This window comes from Etheostoma spectabile, chromosome 12, assembly GCF_008692095.1.
Source record: "Etheostoma spectabile isolate EspeVRDwgs_2016 chromosome 12, UIUC_Espe_1.0, whole genome shotgun sequence".
Lineage (NCBI taxonomy): Eukaryota > Metazoa > Chordata > Actinopteri > Perciformes > Percidae > Etheostoma > Etheostoma spectabile.
This window is the reverse complement of record NC_045744.1, coordinates 31794661-31816252: the sequence shown is the minus strand read 5'-3', so window position 1 is coordinate 31816252 and position 21592 is coordinate 31794661. Positions and strand designations below refer to the sequence as shown.

Sequence of the window (21592 nt, the reverse complement as noted above, 5' to 3'; positions counted from 1 at the left end):
GCGGATGGATCACGTGTAGGTTATTTGTGTTTTACGATGATAAAAGTACTGTTTATTTAAATGGAGTCTGGTGGGTTTGGTGATGGTGATTTTGCCCTAAAATTAATAAATAATAAATTTAAAAAAAATTAATAAATATAAAAACACATTTAAATGTTGGCTGAGTGAGCAGCCTACGGGATTACGTATAGGCTGTTGGCTTCTTTAGCTGTGTGTTGCCAATGCACGCATCGGTTTTAATTATGTTTTAATATTTTTTATTTGCTCTCATGATCACTTCCTACTGCCAAGGGTAGGAACTGAAATAATAGGCTAAAGCAACAATAGTTTATGGAAAGCTAAAGTGTAATTATGGTCATATTTTGTGCCTGACTGATGGGGAAGTGATATTAATAAGCATTGTGATTTACGCATTTACAGCGTCAGCTTTTTTTGCTTTCTCTCCTGGGTTAGAAGCAGCGTTTTGCCTGTTAAAATCGTGTCTGTGTTCTTCATATTTGTGTAGAATTATAGTTTGTTGGTTGATGTTTGTGATTGGTCATGCTGAGCAAACACCGCCTCTTTTATGTGTCTCTGGATTAGGAAACCTGGGTTAACTGAACAAGTTGTTAACCACCGTCGTGACACAGCTTATGCAGGACCGAGGTTGTTAGGGTCAGTGAAGCCAGGTAACTAAAAGAAATCCAGTCCATGTTGATCTTAATTCGTAGTACAGCCCTCTGGGGCTCAACACTGCCTTCTGGGACTGGATCTGTGAACTCCTAGTGGGCAGACCCCAAGTAGTATTTGTAGGGACCACCACATTCTCCATCCTGACTCTCAATACTGGGCCCCCCAGGACTGTCTGCTCAGCCCAGGACCGCCTGCTCAGCCCAGGACCGTCTGCTCAGCCCAGGACCCCCTGCTCAGCCCATGACCGTCTGCTGAGCCCAGGAGCGCCTGCTCATCCCAGGACCATCTGCTGAGCCCAGGACCGTCTGCTCAGCCCAGGACCGTCTGCTGAGCCCAGGACCGTCTGCTGAGCCCAGGACCGTCAGCTCAGCCCAGGACTATCTGCTCAGCCAAGGACCGCCTGCTCAGCCCAGGACCGCCTGCTCAGCCCAGGACCGCCTGCTCAGCCCTCTCCTGTACTTAATGCACAACTGCGTGGCCACCTCAAACACCACGTTAGGTTTGCAGACGACACAAGTATTATCAGGCTGATCACAGGCAACAGTGAGACAGGAGGAGGTCTGAGCTCTGACATCAGGTGCCACGACAACAACCTCAATGTCAACATCAGCAAAACTATAGAGTTGATTGTGGACTACAGGAAGTAGGGGTTTCACAGAATGGTCAAATGTTAGAACCTGAAAACTACTAATCGACACGTTGAATATTTATTCTTTTGTGGTTTTAACATGGTACATTAATAAGGCAATGGCAATGCACTAGATATCCATGGTTAATCAGAAATGCAGCAGGGGACAGTGTGGGTAAATAAGTCATAGTTCTGTGTGACTTAAGACACAGTGCAAGGGGGTAAAGTAGCGGACATTGCGCGGCTGGAGTGGCACAAAGAGACATTGCTACTAAATCTCAACCAAAAAAACGTCAGCAGAGGAGATACAGCTGTAAGCTGCAATATATGCAAGGCTACCTTTAAATACCACGGGAGTACCACCACCATGCACAATCATTTAAAGATACACCCACTTAAGCCAATATTTGTGATTTCTAACAGCAAAGCTTATGTATAGAATGAAATGACTCCCAAGTCTTTTATGAAAAGAACAAGCAGACTTCTTATTGCCACTGCACCACCAGCTAATGATGATGATCATGTAAGATCCACAAATAAAAATAAAAGCTGTGAGTTTTCCACTGTGATGGATAACCTGTCTCTGATAACTTCCGACTCAAATCAAATAACAAAACTTTCCACTACAGTCTGCTTTTAGAAGTTGAGAAATTATGTCTGCTGGGCGACATGTGAGGATGTAAAAGAAGAGTGCACTCACAGCCGGAAGTAAGTAAGTATGGTTGAATGACTCGGCCATATGCTCCTAAACCAACAAAATGCATCTTGACTGCTGGGGAACATGGCGGAAACGATTACTCTACATCAACTACGTCAGCTATTTGATACATCTAGATACAAACAGTTCTCAGAAATCTAATTTTTATGAATTCTCTGAAGAACTATTTTAAATGTAAATGTGCTTTTTTTATTTTCTGAACTTTTTGTGAAGCATGTCATGTCTTTGCATGAGTCACTCCTTCCTGTTCTCACAAGCCAGCTCGCATTCAGCTGTGCAAAGTGGCCGACCATTCAACACTCTTCGGCTGTACTGTACTTACTCCTAAACTCCTCTCTTTCTCACAAATACTCCCAGCCACGCGCAGTTTTTGTTGTGTGTCTATGCACACACCAATGCACTCCAGTGCACATACTAGACACTAGGGGGCAAAGGAGTTCTGTTCAAATCACCTGCAGGTCACCAGAAATGAATGCCAGGGTCTTAAGAACTAAAATAATAGTGTTCTTTTGACTCATTTGTTGGTATTAACAGTTAAAATGTCACATCTCTTTAGATATACCTTGCATTTCTGTGAGCAGCTCCTGCAAGACACATACACACTATTATCAAAAGGATATGGACACATACTGTTGGGGTTGTTTATATTTCTGTTGGAGTTGCATGGAGTTCTTTTTCCTGTTTGTAGATTTCTGTTTCCTGTATTTCTCGATTGATTGATTGTTTCTGTACTGTGGGTTTCCTGTTGATTGGGATTGTGTATGATTCAGGGATTATTGTGTAGGTTTCTGTTCCCTGTTATTTCTTCTGTTTCATGTCCTAGTCCGTGTTTCTTCCCTTGTCTTGTCTAGTTGTACTTCCTGTCTTGTGTTTTCCAGTAAGTGTCTGTTTTCTAGCAAGTGTATGTTCTGTTTCCTGTTTTATTGATGTCTTGGTTTTCGCCCCTTGTCTTGTCTAGTTGTACTTCCTGTCTTTTTCCTCCGGTCTGATTGTTCTTCCCCGCTCCAATGGGTTTCACCTGTTGTATCCCCTTCCCTTGGCCCTTGTAGCATGTCCCTGCGTCAGCGTGTTGTATGTTAGTCTTCCCTGTGTTCTCTGTACTCTCATGTTGTTATCTTGCTCTTTTTCCTGTTGCTTTCTGGACTTAGTTTTTGCCTGCCTCAATTTAGATTCCTTGTGTTATGTTTGCATTTTTTGGATTAATAAATCTCCAATCAAAGAAACTTCCGCCTGCTCCCTGCATTTGGGTCCACCATTCCCTGCATATCATAACACATACCATTATGTATTTTTGGTTTGGGCTAAGACTCCCAATTAAGGGAAATAGTAATGTTAGTACCGTATTTTAGCCCAGTGGTTCCCAACCTTTTTTGGCACCACCTACTGGTTTTAAGTTGACGGTGTCATTGCAGACTGGCAAGTGGGGTGGGGGGGGATATAATTGCATAAGTCTCCCTCTCCCCTATACGTTTTATTTCTTAATGAAAAACAATACAATTGGACTCTCTACAACTCTGGGGTCCATTTCAAAAATGGAAACTCTGAGTTAGTTATCTCTTCCTACCGTCATTGGCCTATTTTGTCCAACCCATACAGCATCCATGGAGCCCCTGGCCTCCATTCCCCAGCGTCTTTCTCTAGAGGTCGAGTCTATGAGCAATTCTATGTCCTTTTGCAATCCATGACCTCAGGTGTAGAAAGGGGTTGAACAGGGTATGCGGTGGGCCAACAAGGCAAAGGAAGAGTACAGGGGAGGGGAGACGCCCTGTTTGCTGTACAGATTAAATTGATCTGGGAAAAGCCCCTCTCACTCTCTTCACTTGTGATGGGGACAGTATTGACCGCAACCAAGAGGAAATTCAGTTCATCTGGGTTCAATGTCCCATTATTGTCACGGTATTCCCTAAATTAATGTTGTATCCTGTTTGGTCTTTCCCCTGTGATAATATGCATTTCTCCAGATTTCTTGCCAGGCTTCCAAAAACATCCTCTGGTCCAGGGTTTTGTCAGTGAGCCGCCCAGTCTACACCCTGGAAGATGATTTCCTCGACCCTGTGCTGGCTCAATAGGCTGTATCGACCGGGCCGCTCAGACATGCCCCTCAAACACCCTGATCTGTCGGCAAATGGCTTTATGCGCTATTTTGATATTGCATTCTCATTTTTGAAGCTTGATAGACAGCTCTGACAGTTCTTGCAGCGCGTCATACGTGAGTCCTAAATTGTAAACAAAGGCATGGGATGAAAGGCGCTTTGCCAAGCCATTGTAGCTTTCCTGAGTTGCACTCTCTTGAGCAGAATCCTCCGTGCGTAAAATGTCTGTGGAGGGCAGGATCATCTATCCACACAGCTTCAACTGTTCTGAGACTAGATGCCACCCATCTGCTGTTGTACACTGGACCAATTTTAAACAATTGAGTGTTCAAACCGTCAGCACACTCTTTTTGCTCCACACGGTTTTTGTTTGATGTGCTGTACAGTGCGTAAAGTTTATCCATGAGGGTTTTGAAATGATTAAAACCCCCCATTTCTATCATTACATCACTAACTGCAAGCTCAAGTTGATGCGCAGAGCAGTGCCACACCGTAATCTTTGGGAAGCGGGTTTTTAAGCCGAGTTGCCACCCCACTCTCTCACCTGAGCATCAGTGACGCACCGTCACATGTGAGACCGACGAGTGTTGACAAGAGGAAGGCCTCGTCTAAGACGGCGTAATCTATGGCGACCAACAGTTTGTGGACAATGCCTTCCGCGTCAAAATCATCTGACTCCACAAGATCAAAGAACATGTTCCCGGTCAATTCCATTTCTGCCAATTGCATTCGTAAATTAATGCAGACTTTTTATTTAAGTCTAAGGCCTCATTGAGCATGAGTTTGATTTTTGGAGCACAAGTGACAATCCTTTCAAGTAGTTTTCTTTTCATGTCAGTTGCAATATGCTGTTGTATATGAGAACATGCCATGTCAGAGTGGAATGTCCTCCCCATAGCCACACCATTCATTTCCTGACAATCAATTCAGTTCAAATCTGTAAGCTGCCCTGTGAAGCTTGGCCTCCTCCTTGTACGCAGTTCCAAAATCAACCCAAAAAAAGAGTTTACAGAATAATGCCCACGGTGTATCATGTGTACTTTTGTCGCTGTAATGGATCTCTACCTTGAAACTTATGCATACAAATCAGCTGTTGCTGGAGACAAGGAGCGGGAAACGGAATGCCACCTGGGAAAGCGAATAGCGAATCAGTGTAATTTGTAACTTTTGCTTCCATTATTTTCTCAGAGAGGCTAAAGACAGGCCCAGATAACCTGTTTGATATTCAAAACCACATCCAGTCTGAGCCGGAGTGTGAGTGGAAGCACAGGAGGGGGAAGCCAAAGCAGAGGGTTAGAGAGGAAAAATACATAAGAGTGAGATAGAAAAAAAAGCAAGGGAGGGAATAAGAGAACAAAGGAGTCGAAAAGAAGAATGGCCGCTGTGAGGTGGATTCATGGAGTCCATACACTCAGTTTGTCTCAGGTAGTAAGAACACCTATATATCTAGAGAGAGAGAGAATAGGAACAAACGGAGGTAAAAGAAACAGAGCCAAGAGTAAAAAAGAAAAAGTGGGGGGAGGGGAGGTAAAAAAAGGTGTACAAAGAGATCCAAATAGAAAAACAGACATAAAAGACAAATAGACTGATAAACCAACGAAGAAATCAACACACAGCTCTGCGCATGCTGCAGAATAACTACGGCACCTGGGTGGACATAAAAATGGAAGGAGGATGAAAAAAACAAAAAAACACTGGCAGCCGAGGAGTACGGGGGAAGAGGAGAAGATGGAGAGAGTAGATTACCTGCTCCTGCGCTATTCTTCATTTTAAGCAGCTTGTTGACCTTTCCAGTCAAGCCTGTAGGTGTAGTTCAGATTCTGCAGCAGTGCCTGCAGTAATTTAGGTGGGAACTCGAGCAGCAGGGAAGTGAGGAGAGAAAACAAAGAAGTAGGGATAAAGAGGGAGACAGACAGGAGCGGCGACATGGAAAAAAAAGAGAGACGTTGAGGCCACAAGGCAGCGAGCGCTTCCAAATGATTGCCTCTCATAAGGTTGTGTTTTATACTGCCTCAGATTTACTGTCCATTTATGAGGGCAGTTATTAGAGTGTCCCAGCTTGGAGCGCTTGGGCTTTGGGGTGATACCTCAGTTTAAAGCTGCGAGTTGAACCAGGAATGGAAGAGTGGAGGTACATAATTCACACTCTACTACCACCCTGGAAAGACAGAGGCAGGCAATCACACACTGGGCAATCACAAAATGGTCGAGAAACGCTTCATCAAACGGTAAAACTAGCAGTCAGGCAAACCTCTAAAAGCTTTGACTGCCACAGAGCCCGAGGTGATCACACACCTGGGGTTGTGCACCATCAACACTGTATGTTTGCGTGTGTGTTTATGATACTGTGTGGAATATATACAGCGGAAAGTCAAGTGTTTCTTTGGATATTTGTGTGCAGCCTCATCAGTGTGTGATTTCTCAAAAGAAATAATAGAGGCCAAAATCAGTAACTGGTAAAGTAAGTGCGTGTGGGTTTGTGCAATGTATTCTTACAGCCAATAGTTCCAATTTGTTCCCTTAAAAAAAAAAAAAAGCTGTCATATCAAATGGCGAGAAATCAGAAGACACTGATCTTGTGTTAGAACAGATTTTTTAGACTCCTAATTTATTATTACAAAACCTGGTAACTTGAATGTGTGTGTGTGTGTGTGTGTGTGTGTGGTCATCTTTTGAGAATTGGTGTCAGTGTGTAAGTCTACAGTATATATGCACATAATCATCTGCTAGCGTTATTGTTATTGCCACACAGGTAATTGAAGCAATTTGTGTAAAACGGTTCCACACGTTTGGGTCCAGACTGATGACTCAGATGAGGCTGAATAGCTACTGGAGGGAAGGAGTGTTCTACTGAGCATGCAGAGCCCTTATTTCCCCTTCTCTTTACATGTCTGAAGCATCATTATCCAGTTCCTCTACACTGTGGACCCAATTTCAACCTTTTTATCCTGGATTATCATGTGAAAAGCCACTATTTCTCATCAGGCAGGCTCCTCAATTGGGAACAGATGTTTTCCCCTCCCTAGGAAATGATTTGCTCCTTAGTGACAGAGGGTGGCGGCCCCTGCTTTATTACTCACATAAAAAGCCTCTTAAACGACAGCATTCAGAGGAAATATAGGCCTATATTCATTCTTTAAATTTGGGGCCAAGTGGTATAGAAATAATTACATGGAGTGAGTGAGCCTCTGGCGGCACTGTGAAAGTGTCTTCAGTCAAATGGCAGCAAGGCTGAACATCTATTCAAGAAACAATGTATAAAGCCCCTTGGCCCCAGGTATAATGACTATTCAACGCACACACAGTCTATGTAGAGTACATTTTAGTTACATGAATAGCTCCAAACTTTAAACTGCTACTGCTTCTGTGTGTCTTCAGACAGACAATACCTGTTCTAAAGCATTACATCGTCTTTTTTAGGACTACATGACTCTTCAGGCTTCGGCTGTCAATCACAAATGAATTGACTCTTTTAACAGAGCCAAAATGAAACTGGAAAATATGTTCCACAAGTCAGAAATTCTAAATTTAAAATCCTGTTGACATCTGTAACAAAGCAAACTACAAAAACGATATGACATATGCCTTTAGTGGGGGAGACCTGGGTGGGATTCCCACTGCAATACATCAGCCAATCCCTGAGCAAGACACTTAAGCCCTAGTTGCTCCAGAGGCGTGCAACCTCTTATATACAGTGTGTGTGTATATATATATATATATATGTAAAATATATACAGCATCCAAAATTGTACGTTGCTTTGGATACAGCGTCAGCTAAATTATTTTATGTTATGGCAACCTTGCTGTCCACGTGGTTCACTCAATTTGTCTTTGAATAACAAAAATGCAATATTGTTTAATTAAAGCTGTATAAATTCATGTTTAGCCAATTAGGGGAGTGAAACTTTATCGAGCAAACAATCTCTGACAGATTTGATCATCTTCTATATCTATTCTATTCTATATCACATCCAGCAGACCGGGGTTGCATAAGGTAAATAGATGGGTGACTTTGTTTTTGTTTTTTTCAACCAATCCTACAATTTTTGGGTTTAAGAGACTGATGGGAACAACATTCCTAGACACTGGTCCAGTATTAAGCAAGATCGGTGCAGTCAGCAGTCTGCGAAAGAAGCTACAATGTCAGTTATTGGTCAATTGCACACCTTTAATTTACGTCCACAAAATTACTTGTTTTGCTATTGACAGGCATATAATTAATTAATTAAACGCCAGACGATCAATGTGTGGTAACCATAGGGATTCTGTAAACTACCATATCCCTGCCATACAACTGAATGAGATTAGCTGACTGCAGTATCACATATCCCTAATCACAGGTCGATTCATAACAAATGGTGGTAATCCGAGTCTTTCCTAATCATGAACTGTTATTGTTGAAAGCTAAAGTTAGCTAAATTAGCATAGCCATCATTACGGACCATCCATCCATCCGTCCATCCATCCATCCATCCATCCATCCATCTTCGTCCGCTTATCCGGTATTGGGTCGCGGGGGGAGCAGCTCCAGCAGCCGACCCCAAACGTCACTTTCCCGAGCCACATATTTTCGAACTATACCTGATAAATCAAGTCTTTTGCCAATGCGCTGATAAGCTAAAGCCCCGCTGTCTACGTTCTGATCACTGTTTAGAATTTTTTTCTTCATATTTTCGGGTACTCACAAACAAGCAAGAATCAGTCTCTCGTTCATTGATTTGCACTGCGCGTCACACGCATAGAGAAAAGTTCAACACAATTCAACTCTTGCAGCGGGCGGGCGTATGACGATCATGACCCCGACAGTTTCATGGGATTGTGCCCGCTTGTTGCACCGCCTGTCAAACTGCCCGCGCCTCCCCGACCTGCCTGCTCGCCTCTCATTGGACCAAATTAAGAAGCACAACACTCACTCCCCGTTTTAAAAACCATTTACACTCAAAGCGAAATGCAACCTAGGGTCTTTTTTTGAATGTACCTGAGACAAACTTTGGTTTAAAAGCATCACTTGGACAGAAGCGCCACTTTTTAAGATTTACTGTTTATCGTTTTTCGGTCAAATGGCCTTTTGGATGGGAGAGCTAGAGGCGCTACAATGGTAGCATCAAAATCCCTATTTTAAAAACACTAAGAAGGCTCGACACAACATGAGACTTTGCTCCAAGTATCACCAGGGGCTCTACACATGAACTCAGCATTGAGAACATTGTTAGTGTACACAGAGTTTACTAAAAAGAAAGCTTTTAACTGTGGTTACCGTCCATCTCGCCAGGGAGGAGAGTAAAGATGGAAAGCTCCTAAAGCTTAGTTCCATATAATGCACGGATAATGTGTTGTTTTGTCTTCAGTGAAAAACAATATTGACCTTGTAGTTGAAAAAGGAGCCTCATATAAGAATGACATTTCCTCCGTTTATTTGCATTTAGAGATTTGTTTTGACTGGCAAAGATGGCTGCGAGCGGAAACAACAACAGCTACACTGAGTTGTTCATAACGTTTCTTTTTAGTAAACTATAGCTCTAGTAATACTCCAGTGATTTAGTATGGAGCATGTCAAAGTTGGAGGACTTTAAAAGCAAGAATGGTCAACAGCATACATCGAGATATCCTGACTTATAGGATGGGTCAAGCACCAAATCCACTGGATCCTACACATCCCATAATGCAACTGCAGACTGCCTCCCTGCCTAATGAACGCCTATGTTTTTCAAATTCAACACCCATAAATACATTCTTTGACTATGTCCGGTCACTAAATATACATTGCAAAGTATTTGTATATTATACAGCACATATTTTATATTAGTACTGTATATTAAGTTTACCATCAATGAGAAAATATATTTGTATAACTTTTGGAAATTACATTTTTTAATTCTTAGTTTTTTTTAGTTTATTCTAATTATTATTTTTCAATTGTCTGGGTATATCAGTGTATCTCACTCACTCGGTTGACTGACCTCGGCTCTCGGAGATTCGGATTAGCGAAGATCTCACCAAACTTGTTTTCCCAGTATGTTAATTTCTGCTTGTGCTTCTGCTGTCAAAATTCAAATCAGTCCACCATGAACAAAACATTTTGCTCCAAACTGCGAATGATTCCTCTCAGCAGACAACACATCTAATGGACGGGAGGGGGGGCTGAGCCTTTTCGTCCCCAGCAGGCACACTATTCATTTTCAAAAAGTTTCAAAAAAAGAAACATTTTTAGAATGATATTGCTTTTGAAAACAGATTTTCATCGGGAACGGGTTTCTCATTAGCATAGAAATGAATATGATGACAGATAATGAATGTATGCCTCTTGATGCTTCGCAGCCATCCCAGAATGATCAAGTATACAGGCAGGGGAAGAAAAAAAAAATTCACTTTTTTTTGTTGTTGTTGCCAACGTGGATGTGTGAATATTAGCATACTGTGAAGGAGAGAAAGAGGGTGGTTCTTTTGAAAGCAGGCAGAGTGGTGAGAGTAGAGGACAGAGTCAAGGTTAGCTTTAGATAGAGAACAGCTTCCCCTGTAACTCTCCAACCAATCCCTATCTATCTCTCTCTCTCTCTCACACACACACACACACTCCCTGTCACGCCTGCCCAGCTCTTTGGCCGTGGAATGAGGTGTCACATTTGGTTGCCTGGGGTAAGATAAGCTCATTATTAGTTTCTAGCCTGCAGATAAACTGACAGAAACAGATTCCTGAATATGCAGTTAATTCTGTCTAATCAGCATGCTACATGTGTTGTTAGTGTTTGATTCAGTGGGAACGAAAAATCACTCTTATTCATTTTTTTCTTCCATTGTGCATTAATGGAGTCTCAAAGGAGATATCAGGTTCAATAATAAATACACCTTAGCTGGTTCAAAATTAAACTGCACTGGCAGAGCTCAATGGCTCAAGCGCACACACACACACACACACACACACACACACACACACACACACACACACACACAGTGCTGAATACACATCTCAGGACTGAGTAAATGGTTTGCTTTTGTATCAAGGATAATGGACTCGGTGAACTATTCAGCAGGGTCTTCATACTGCTGTATTGCTGTCCACTGACTCTATACAACATGAGCTGGTTTTTAACATTTCAAAGCAGCTAAAAAAGTCAACAAGGCAATTAAAATGGCAGCGTGAATCCTGCAAAACTTGAACATACCAAACTTGTATTGCCTTTGGTCTTAAACAACAGTTATATTTACAGTATGTCCTCTATATTCTGTTGTAAAACTAAATTATTATCTTGTGTTTTTACTTTTGTTAAATGAAAACATTACATTTCACAAAATGAATTGGCATACTGTAAAAGGTTAACACAAAAACAACAAAAAACACCTATCATTTCACAAAAATGGAAACGTAAAATGTAGAAAAAGTACTGTGTGCCTGAATTTAGGATAATTAGATTACTGTAACTGAATGTATGTGTAGCAGAGTTAATGATTCCATTTACCATGACAAACCATTATTACACAGCGAACGGGAGATGATTAATAGTGTGTTAGCGCCATCCTGTAGGACTACAGTCAATGTTGGAAATAAAGCTGAACCCAAAGTTACAGGGCACTGGACTTTGGTTTATTTTTAGCCCAAAACATGTCTAAATCAAGTTCACTCATTCACCTTCAGTGACTTTTTTAGTTACATTAATTTGATTGAAAGTCACTAGAGATATGGCTATGATGTTCTGATCATGTCCCTGCTTCATCTTCAGCATGGGGCCCAGGCAGGTCCATCTGTAAGACTGGCTTGGATGTTGCTATTTTAGATCCCTATTGCACATTCTTTGATGTGTCTGCTTTTATCTACAAAAAACTCGAGCAGTCAAAAAAAAAAAACGGACCGTAAATAAGAAACCTTTAAGAAAACTGTAAACGAGTTGTTGTTGTTGTTGTTCACCAATTGAGGATCTTGTAAACGTCAACGGAAAAATACGGACTATTTACAACGTTGCAACCATTAAAACTACAAACACAGAAAAGCAAAAAGCCCCTGGAGAAATGGAGTGGTTGACAGGCAGATCAAGAGAAAGCTAGAAAGACAAAATTTCAAGCTCACCATGAAAACAAGACAGAAATGAAATAGACCATCCGGTTTTCCTTCTCTAAAATTATTAACGACAATATCAACAATGGTGAATTGCTCTTTTCTACAATTGATCAATTTATATATCCGCCATAAACATAGCCCGATGGCTATATTTATAAATCTGACTTGACTGTATTTTCTCCCTAATGTTTACTTTCACAACATATCACAACATTTCACAAAAAAATACCCAGCCCTAGTTAAGTTATTATAGGTCGATTACATTAATACTGACTAATCTTGATAATATTTCTTAATGCACCTCATGCATGGCGTAAAGTCCACAAAATACTATGACTTTTTGTAATTTTCAGCCCAGTCATTCAAGTTGTTTCTCTATTTATTTCAGATTTCTCTTTCAAATTTCTCTTCTCTTAAAATTGCTTTTTAAGTTTTTAATTATTTTTTTTCAACCCTATTTTTCTATGTTTTTTGTCTAAGTGACTGATGGTAACAACAATCTTTGACATTGGTCCAGCATTAAGCAAAAAAAAAGCAGGCTTTAATGTACGTTAATGGGGCAATTGTCCAGATGTTTTTTCCTTCCCAGAAGTGCTCGTTTGGCTACTGACAGCCTCAGAGATATAGACCTTTAAAACCTCTCTGAGACCTTTCCGATTAACCAGAAACAGCTCTCAAGTCGCTAGCACTAAACCCACCAGACTCTATTTAAAAAATAAATTCTTTTAGCGTGTATACAGCCAACATATTCACTTCAAAACTGTTCAAACTATGTGTTTATTTCAACCAAAACTAGAGTTGTGAGGGTTTGAAAACTGGAAAGACGACCCAAAACCGCTTTTTATAGTTTTATTTTGTTGAGTGTATTTGCCAATGCTAAAATGACTGTTTTTTTACATGTAGTCTGGTGGGTTTAGCAAACGCAAATTTCGTAGATGTTTTTATGTATAAAAAAGGATCTTAGAAATCCTTCCCACAATGTTGTCAGAAACTTCAGAAACTTCTGACAACATTATGTGTATCTGAGTCTGTCAGTGGCAAAACAAGCCCTTTTTAGAAGGCAAATACAAACTGGACAACATTCCCATAACTTAAATTGTTGCTTGTTTTGCCGCAGCTGACTGCATCGATCTTGGACCAATTTCGACGATTGTTACTTAATTGTTAAACTTTTTGTGACACAAAAACATGGAAAAATAGGGTCCAGGTTGAAAGAAAGGGTAGTTAGCCTTTAACAAACTACACAGCATATATTATACTTCTAACATCGTCACACACTACAGCCAATAACTAGGAATCGCCAGTGCGGTAACAATGACATGAGCTTTCAACGGCATCACGCAACATTGTCAATTGTTTTGATGGAGCGCCTGTCCAAGAACAAATGCTGGGAATTGAACAAAAGTCATCTTAAAGTTTTCTTTAAATCTTCTAAATAGAGAACAAAACCTTACTGTACCATGTGATTGTGATTTGTGAGCTGTGATTTCTGACTCAGCCTGGATGGTACTTTATCAGCGTCACTCAATAAAATAGAAACAGCTTAAAAATAATCTCGGGATCAGGTGAACAAGTTGCCGAACAAGGCTGTGGAAGCACTCTAGACTCTTAGAAGAGAGAGAGAGAGCAAAAATAGGACAACCACATTATGCTCCCATTTTGTATCTATTTGCATACAGATGATACCTACATATGTCACAACAAGGAACAGTCTGCTTAATTATACCAGGTCTATTTACACTGCTTTAAAAGAGTCAGTGTATAACAAGCCCATATTGAATGCGTGGCTATATCCACCAGGACAACAAAAACAAGCACTATGTTCTGTGGTTTCAGCATTGGCTCCATCACATTGACTGTAGCTGTGTTGGCACTGGAGCACAATGAAGCAGATCCCAGTAAAGATTACATATGGATGTATCGGCCTTGACTCCCAGTGACAGCTTCTGCTCTCTGATAAGCTCTGGGAGAAGCACTGTGTCAACACATTGCGTCACGTTTCTCCTCCTCTACCCAGAGACTCCCTCAAAAACAGCCTCAAACACACAGCTATGACTGCCTCCACCTATCACGTATGCCTCCTTCATGTCAAGGATAGTGAGACAGGTGGGTGGGGGTGGGGCGATACATATCACGTCTCTACGATTGGCATGAAAATTGTAGTTGACGGCTGGCATGAAAACAGACAAGGGCAATAGTTTTAAGTGGGATTCAGTAATTATGCCCAGAGACTAATTTACATCTGAGCATTTTAGTGCATCCGACAACAGCCATCTCCTCCACTTCATTTATAACTCTGAATGTAAAATACAGAAGACAATGGATGAGTGTACAAACTTTAAAGATAAAAATGCAACGGGTAATTAAAGTATTTTACGGTAAAGTATGTTTCACATGTGTTTGCTCTTGACTGAGTCATTTGAGTTGCTGAAAGGAACCAAAATGCAGAAACACATGTCACGTGACAACATTCACATCATTTGCCAGATGGGTTTTTAAATGGATTTCCTAATTGCTCCTTTACATGTCACAATTAACATATGGTGAAATTCCAACGGAACCCCCGGAAGTACACAAAGAGAGGAAGAAAAGCCAGCAGACAACACACCGCTTTTGCTTTGCGAGTCCTACTATGGAGAGACAACTGTGTTCAAATTTAGGGGTTTAGGGGAACCTCAAGGGGTTTACTGGGATAAATCCTGTTGAGTATCATCCCGTTTTCAAAAGGGTCCCATCATAAACCAAAATCACTACGTAACAATAGAGGAGTGACAGAAAAAAAAATAGAAATACCATTATCAGTATGACAATGTACAGGTAAATAAACAAACCAAAAAGCAAACCACGTGAAAAACATTACAACCACTAGGTGGCCAAAATGGCCAGTAATAGATAGAGACCGTAGAGTGTGGTATAAAAAGTGGCAGCTTCATTGATAACAAGAGCAGGCCATCTTAAAGTGAGACGACAGGGCATGCTTAAACACACAAATTATTGGAATGGATCTTATTTCTACAGGTGAAATATTCCAATCCGCTGGGGCTTGAAGCTTTAAACTCTTCTGCCAATTGTTTTCTTTACAACTCTACTGCGACTCAACTGAACCAAATAATGTGGGCGTGAAAGCCGTCTAAGTGGCTAATGTGAAAGAAATCTTTGAAATTGGTCCAGTATTGAGCGAGAAAGCTGTCACCGGGCTGCAATGCAATCCTAAGTGTGTTAACGTTATTGAAATTGTCCCCACAGAGATAGACCTTTTTGTTAAAAAATAAGATCCTTTTTTGATCAACCAGTAACAACCCTAAAATCGCCATCTCCAAACACACCACACTACATTTAAGAGAAATTCTTGAAAGTTTGATAAATACACAAAAATACCATTGGTATGTCGGGACCAGCCAGCAGTAGCCTGGAAATCCAGACGCACATCTGAAAGATTAAGGGTCTGGCATGGAGTAATGAAAATCGCCCATCTCAAGGTGGGCGATCAAATTTGAAAATCACACTGGACATAATTGGATAACACTACGACCAATCACAACAACACCTCCCCCTTCTCCTCACACACTCACACACATATACACACACCCACACAGATAAAGACATGTCGCTACATGTGTTTGATAACTTATAGGTATATAGGTTTTGATGATTGAAGATATTAGTTGATTGGCCATTGATACGTTTGAAGTTACAGTAAATAAATTCTACTATACTTGAAATAGGAGTTGTTTGTGATTATTTGTGTAAATATTGTAATAACAGGTCTGTGCTCGGATTCACCCGTTTGGTTCCTTTAAAATATACTCAATAGATGAATTATATTTCTGTATTTTAAAGGGAACACCACCTATCAGATGGTTTCACAGCTCAATTATTGGTCCTCGGTTTCCAGGGTGGTGTCCCATTTTGACTGATTGTCAATTTGGTATTTTAAGTTATGAATACACATATTCATAACTTTATTAATTGTTGTGGTTTGGGGTTTTTGTTTGGGGTTATTTTCCCGTTTGGCCTTCCCTGTGTTTTTGTCCCAGTTTTCTCCCTGGTCTGGTGTCGTAGATTCTGTCTTATGTTTCCCTGTGTCTGTTTGTTCTGCTTTCTGCTTTATTTTGGTAGTCAGCTTCCTGTCTTGTCTTGTCTAGTCTAGCTTTACTTTGTTTGTCTGACTGTCCTGCCCCGCACTAATGTGATCCACCTGACGTCTCACCTGTTCCTCATTACCTCATTACCTCCTGTATTTAACGCCAGTGTTTCCTTTGTCTGTTGTCAGATCATTCTGGTTCGTCTGCCTGTTGTTCCTCGTGCTTCGGTTGTTCCTGTTACCAGCGTTCCCTGTGAGTTTTCCCTGTGGTTTTGTCCTGTTTGTTATCTGGCCTTTTTCCCCCCTGGACCCCTGTGGTTTTTGTAATTTTTTAGGACTTTTGGATTTTTCCCCGGACATCTAGCTCTTGTGTTCCTTGTGGATTGTTTTTGTCTTGAACTGTGTTAAATAAACCCCCTGTTTACCGGCTCCAACCTGCCTCCTCGTCTCTGCAATTGGGTTCTCTTTCCTGCCTCGACCGTAACATTAATATTGATAAAACATCTTTTTATCTTAAATAAAACAATCATTTAATCTGTACCCATACCAATTCCCAACAGGTATACATTCTGAAACATGAGGACACAGATAATACCTTAAGTACTAAGCTTTGCCAAAGATAGTTGTGAGGAATGACAATGATCAATATTATTATGTATTAATATATTGTAATATTATCTCCCTAAAAGGCCACTGTTGGGTCCTTGTACATTATAGAGTGGTCTAGACCTACTCTATCTGCAAAGTGTCTTAAGATAACTCTTATGTTTTGATTCTGTAAATAAAATTGAATAGAATCGAAGCACCCTTTAACCCAGCCAGATCCAGATGTTGGCTTATTATTCTAAACAGACCGTCTTTCTTGCGATTTAGAAAGAATAATTTCACTCTACTTCGGTCTCCCACATGCAGGCCTAACAAAGCTAACAGGAGGCTGAGATTTATTGATCAAATCTTCCTGAAGGGAAAGAAAAGAGAAACTTTTTGACATTTTGCAAAGAGGTTCAGTGAGTGGACCATTAAACATTCTTCTGTAAAGCATGGCCCCTTTACCTTTCTATGACGAAGATACACTATTTTCTTCATCATTTCCCATCTTTTTTTCTTTTTTTTTTTCCTCTTGTCTGCTCTGGGCTGCAGGTATAGTGACCTCTGACCTCTTGACTGCACCCAACTGTGAAGCTGATGTCAAAATGGGGCATCTCCCTGCAGGTGCTTTGGCCAAAACAAAGGCAAAAGCACTCCAATTGGTGCAAGAGTCATGAATGTTTCAAAATAATGTTTTTGTTCATACACTGGTCTCCTCTCAGCACTGCTTCTTGACTGTACGGCTGCGCCTGATGAGCGACTGCAGAGTTGTTTTTTTGTTGCAGCTCATCTGAACTTTGCAGTTGAATAGAGTCTGCTGGAGAGTGCTGAACTCCTCATGCTGGGTAGACATTTTCACCTTAAATAGCTGCTATCCCTCGTCTCTCCCCCACAAATAGCCACACAAATACACATACAAAACAAGTCAAGAACAGGACAAAAAGCTTTAGTGCCAAAAGGGGACAGGATGGTGGAAAGGCAATTTATTTTTATTAAAGGGTAATTACCGTGTTTTTCACCCCTGGTTTTTGTGTCTAAGTGACTGAACAACAGTCTTTGACAGTGGTCCAGTATAAAGTGAGATTGCTGCAGTTGGCAGTGGCAAAACAGTCTTTAATGGAAGTTAATAGGGCAGTTGTGCTTATTTACCCTTCACAAAAAGCAAAAGGGATTTCCCGCTTGTTTTAGGCTACAAAATTTGTTGTCACATACAGCAAAAATCTCCTCATTATCTGCTAGCTGCCTGTCCCCAGAACACACTGTAAAAACCATCTCCTCATATCTGCTAGCTCCCTCCCAGAACCACTGTAAAAACATCTCCTCACTATCTGCTAGCTGCCTGTCCCCCAGAACACACTGTAAAAACAATCTCCTCACTATCTGCTAGCTGCCTGTCCCCAGAACACCCTGTAAAAAACATCTCCACTATCTGCTAGCTGCCTGTCCCCAAACACACCGGTAAAAAAACTCTCCTCACTATCTGCTAGCTGCCTGTCCCCAGAACACACTGTAAAAACACCCTCACTATCTGCTAGCTGCCTGTCCCCAGACACACTGTAAAAACATCTCCTCACTACCTGCTAGCTGCCTGTCCCCAGAACACACTGTAAAAACATCTCCTCACTATCTGCTAGCTGCCTGTCCCCGAACACACTGTAAAAAACATCTCCTCACTACCTCTGCTGCCTGTCCCCAAAACACTGTAAAACTCTCCTCACATCTGCTAGCTGCCTGTCCCCAGAACACACTGTAAAAAACATCTCCTCACTATCTGCTAGCTGCCTGTCCCCAGAACACACTGTAAAAACATCTCCTCCACTATCTGCTAGCTCGCTGTCCCCAGACACCTGTAAAAAACATCTCCTATCTGCTACTGCCTGTCCCCAGAACAACTGTAAAAAAACATCTCCTCACTATCTGCTAGCTGCCTGTCCCCGAACACACTGTAAAAAACACTCCTCCATCTGCTAGCTGCCTGTCCCCAGAACACACTGTAAAAACATCTCCTCACTACTGCTAGCTGCCTGTCCCCAGAACACACTGAAAAACAATCTCCCTCACTATCTGCTAGCTGCCTGTCCCAGAACACACTGTAAAAAAACTCTCCTCACTATCTGCTAGCTGCTGTCCCCAACACACTGTAAAAAAACTCTCCTCACTATCGCTAGCTGCTGTCCCCAGAACACACTGTAAAAAAACATCTCACTATCTGCTAGCTGCCTGTCCCCAGAACACACTGTAAAAAAACATCTCCTCCCTATCTGCTAGCTGCCGTCCCCAGAACACACTGAAAACATCTCCTCACTATCGCTAGCTGCCTGTCCCCAGAACACACACTGTAAAAACTCTCTCACTACCTGCGCTGCCTGTCCCCAGAACACACTGTAAAACATCTCCTCTATCTGCTAGCTGCCTGTCCCCAGAACACACTGTAAAAAACATTTCACTATCTGCTAGCTGCCTGTCCCCAGAACACCTGTAAAAAACATTCCACTATCTGCTACTGCCTGTCCCCAGAACACACTGTAAAAAAACATCTCCTCACTATCTGCTAGCTGCCTGTCCCCAGAACACACTGTAAAACACTCTCCTCACTCCTGCTAGTGCCTGTCCCCAGAACACACTGTAACACTCTCCTCATTACCTGCGCTGCCTGTCCCCAAACACACTGTAAAAACATCTCCTCACTACCTGCTAGCTGCCTGTCCCCAAACACACTGTAAAAAACATCTCCTCACTATCTGCTAGCTGCCTGTCCCCAAACCACTGTAAAAAAACATCTCCTCACTATCGCTCTCCTGTCCCCGAAACACTGTAAAAAAACGCGGTCTCTGTAGACAGCCCAGGGTCCACAAATGGCAACAAAAACAAAATGTGTCAACCTGCTCCACAAAGCATACACACACAGTGTTCCAGCTTTCTTTTTCTTTTTAAAGAGCTTTATTCAATTTAAAAAAAAATCTTTTTACAAAATAGTGCATATAAGTGCAAAACATCACAAGTTGAGAATGTCCCAATGTAGGAGCTGTTTTTGGTCTAGAGATCTTCTAATTCTTAGCTCAGTGCAGAGGCGGACTTACCATTAGGCAAAGGTAGGCAATTGCCTTGGGCCCCAAGCTACCAAGGGCCCCCTAAAACGCCTCATAAACTTATGGTTACGATTTGTTGTCTTACTTTTCACCAATAAATTATATCTTTAAACATTGATACGCTAAAGTGCTAACCGACTGTTTAATTCATGATGAGAAACTCCCCCCGGTCCCCACTACATTGGACTATTCCATTATCCTACTGCGTGTCTGCGTGTGTTTGTAAACAAACGGCTCAGCATGCGGTAAACTGGAGGCTACAGACGGTTGATAAATTCAGCAAAGCTTCCGAAGGTATCAACCTTTTTCACGATGGCTACTGCCAACACTAACATTAACGTTACTAAAGAGCAGCAAGAAGCCGGTGCTTGCGCTAGCAATGCTAACACTGATGAAGAGGAGCTACCCACCGCAGCAACTAGACCCCGTGAGTAGCAGTCACCCTAATCAATGTGTTAAGATTGAAGATGATCCAGCACTCTGGCCAAAACAGCTGTCGGAAAGAGAACACTGCTCAATTGTGCAGAGGGGACCACAACAAGTCAGGGATGGAGATTTTCCCAAGAAATCAAGAGGGGCCAGATTTACAAGCAGTAACTATTACATTAGGGTATGGCGAGTACAGCATTATCTGTATCTGTTTACCACATTAATTATCTTGTATGGATCCGTACTCGGGACTGGGCGGGCCCTAAACGGAAGTGGTCAATTTAACCCGAAGTGGGTCGGGTTCTCTTGAAATGTGCGGGGCTTTAACCGGTATGTTATTTAAGCAGGCAATTGATATGGTTGATCAGAAATGGTTATATTTATTGCTGATTTGAAACTATTTACATGACAGCATCGAGCTTCAGATCAATGTTGTTGTCATGGTACAACAAACTATATACAGAACGTTTTGTAACATGATACACACACTGGGTTGCAATTATGAAGTAAAATGTAATGAACAAGAGTTTCATACTCATAACTTTCTTTTTTTAACTTTTTATTTTTTATGATCAGTGTGATTTTTATTTATTTTTTTGGTTCTTTTTTTTTTTTTTCACAACAGGTATGTGTGGTGTGTGTGTGTGTTTGTGTGTGTGTGTTTTGTGTGTGTGTTTGTGTTGGTGAGTAACAGAGAGAACAGAGAAGGGGCGGGGGGGCAGCTGACCGTAAAAAAAAAAAATCTCCGCCAGCAGAGACGCAACGGGAGTTGCATTTAACCAAGCACCACTCTGAAACCCACGTTCACCAGAAATCACTGGTTACTATGTAGGACTACAACCCCCACGTTCACCGAAATCTACTGGTACTATGTAAGGTATCAAACCAAAGTTAAAACACAACCTGAAGCTGAAGAAACCCTAAACGTAAACGAACAGATCCGCAGACCCCTGCCTGCCTGACGGAGCGAGAGAGAGAGAGAGAGAGGAGAAGAGAGGAGAGAGAGAGAGAGAGAGAGATCTTTTTTATTTTAAAGAAACATTTATTTACCAAATAAATAAGACGTTGTCCAAATCTTCACCAACATGTCATCGCTTCACAAATGCACAAAATAAATATTATAATCAGACACTAACACAGAAACACAGAGTGGAAGACGAGCTCCCCCCCCTGCACGGAACATACCGCCGTGGTGAAACACCACTGGTCCACAAAACCCTGAATGTCCCCCATCAGAG

The 21592-nt window shown here is 41.5% G+C and overlaps 2 long non-coding RNA genes across 2 annotated transcripts in view; one reads left to right on the top strand and one right to left on the bottom strand.

Annotated features, from left to right (window-relative positions):
• The window catches only part of LOC116699523 (uncharacterized), a 39770-nt gene extending 18396 nt beyond the window's left edge, over window positions 1-21374 (top strand). The window contains exon 4 of the long non-coding RNA XR_004334441.1: window positions 21348-21374. This is a non-coding gene — a long non-coding RNA (uncharacterized LOC116699523). The remainder of the gene's footprint in view (window positions 1-21347) is intronic.
• On the bottom strand, window positions 311-16424 carry LOC116699525 (uncharacterized). Its single transcript, XR_004334443.1, has 3 exons — window positions 16411-16424; window positions 8748-8750; window positions 311-439 (listed from the first exon to the last, which is right to left on the bottom strand). It is a non-coding gene; the product is annotated as an uncharacterized LOC116699525 (long non-coding RNA).
• Window positions 21375-21592: the final 218 nt, after the last annotated feature.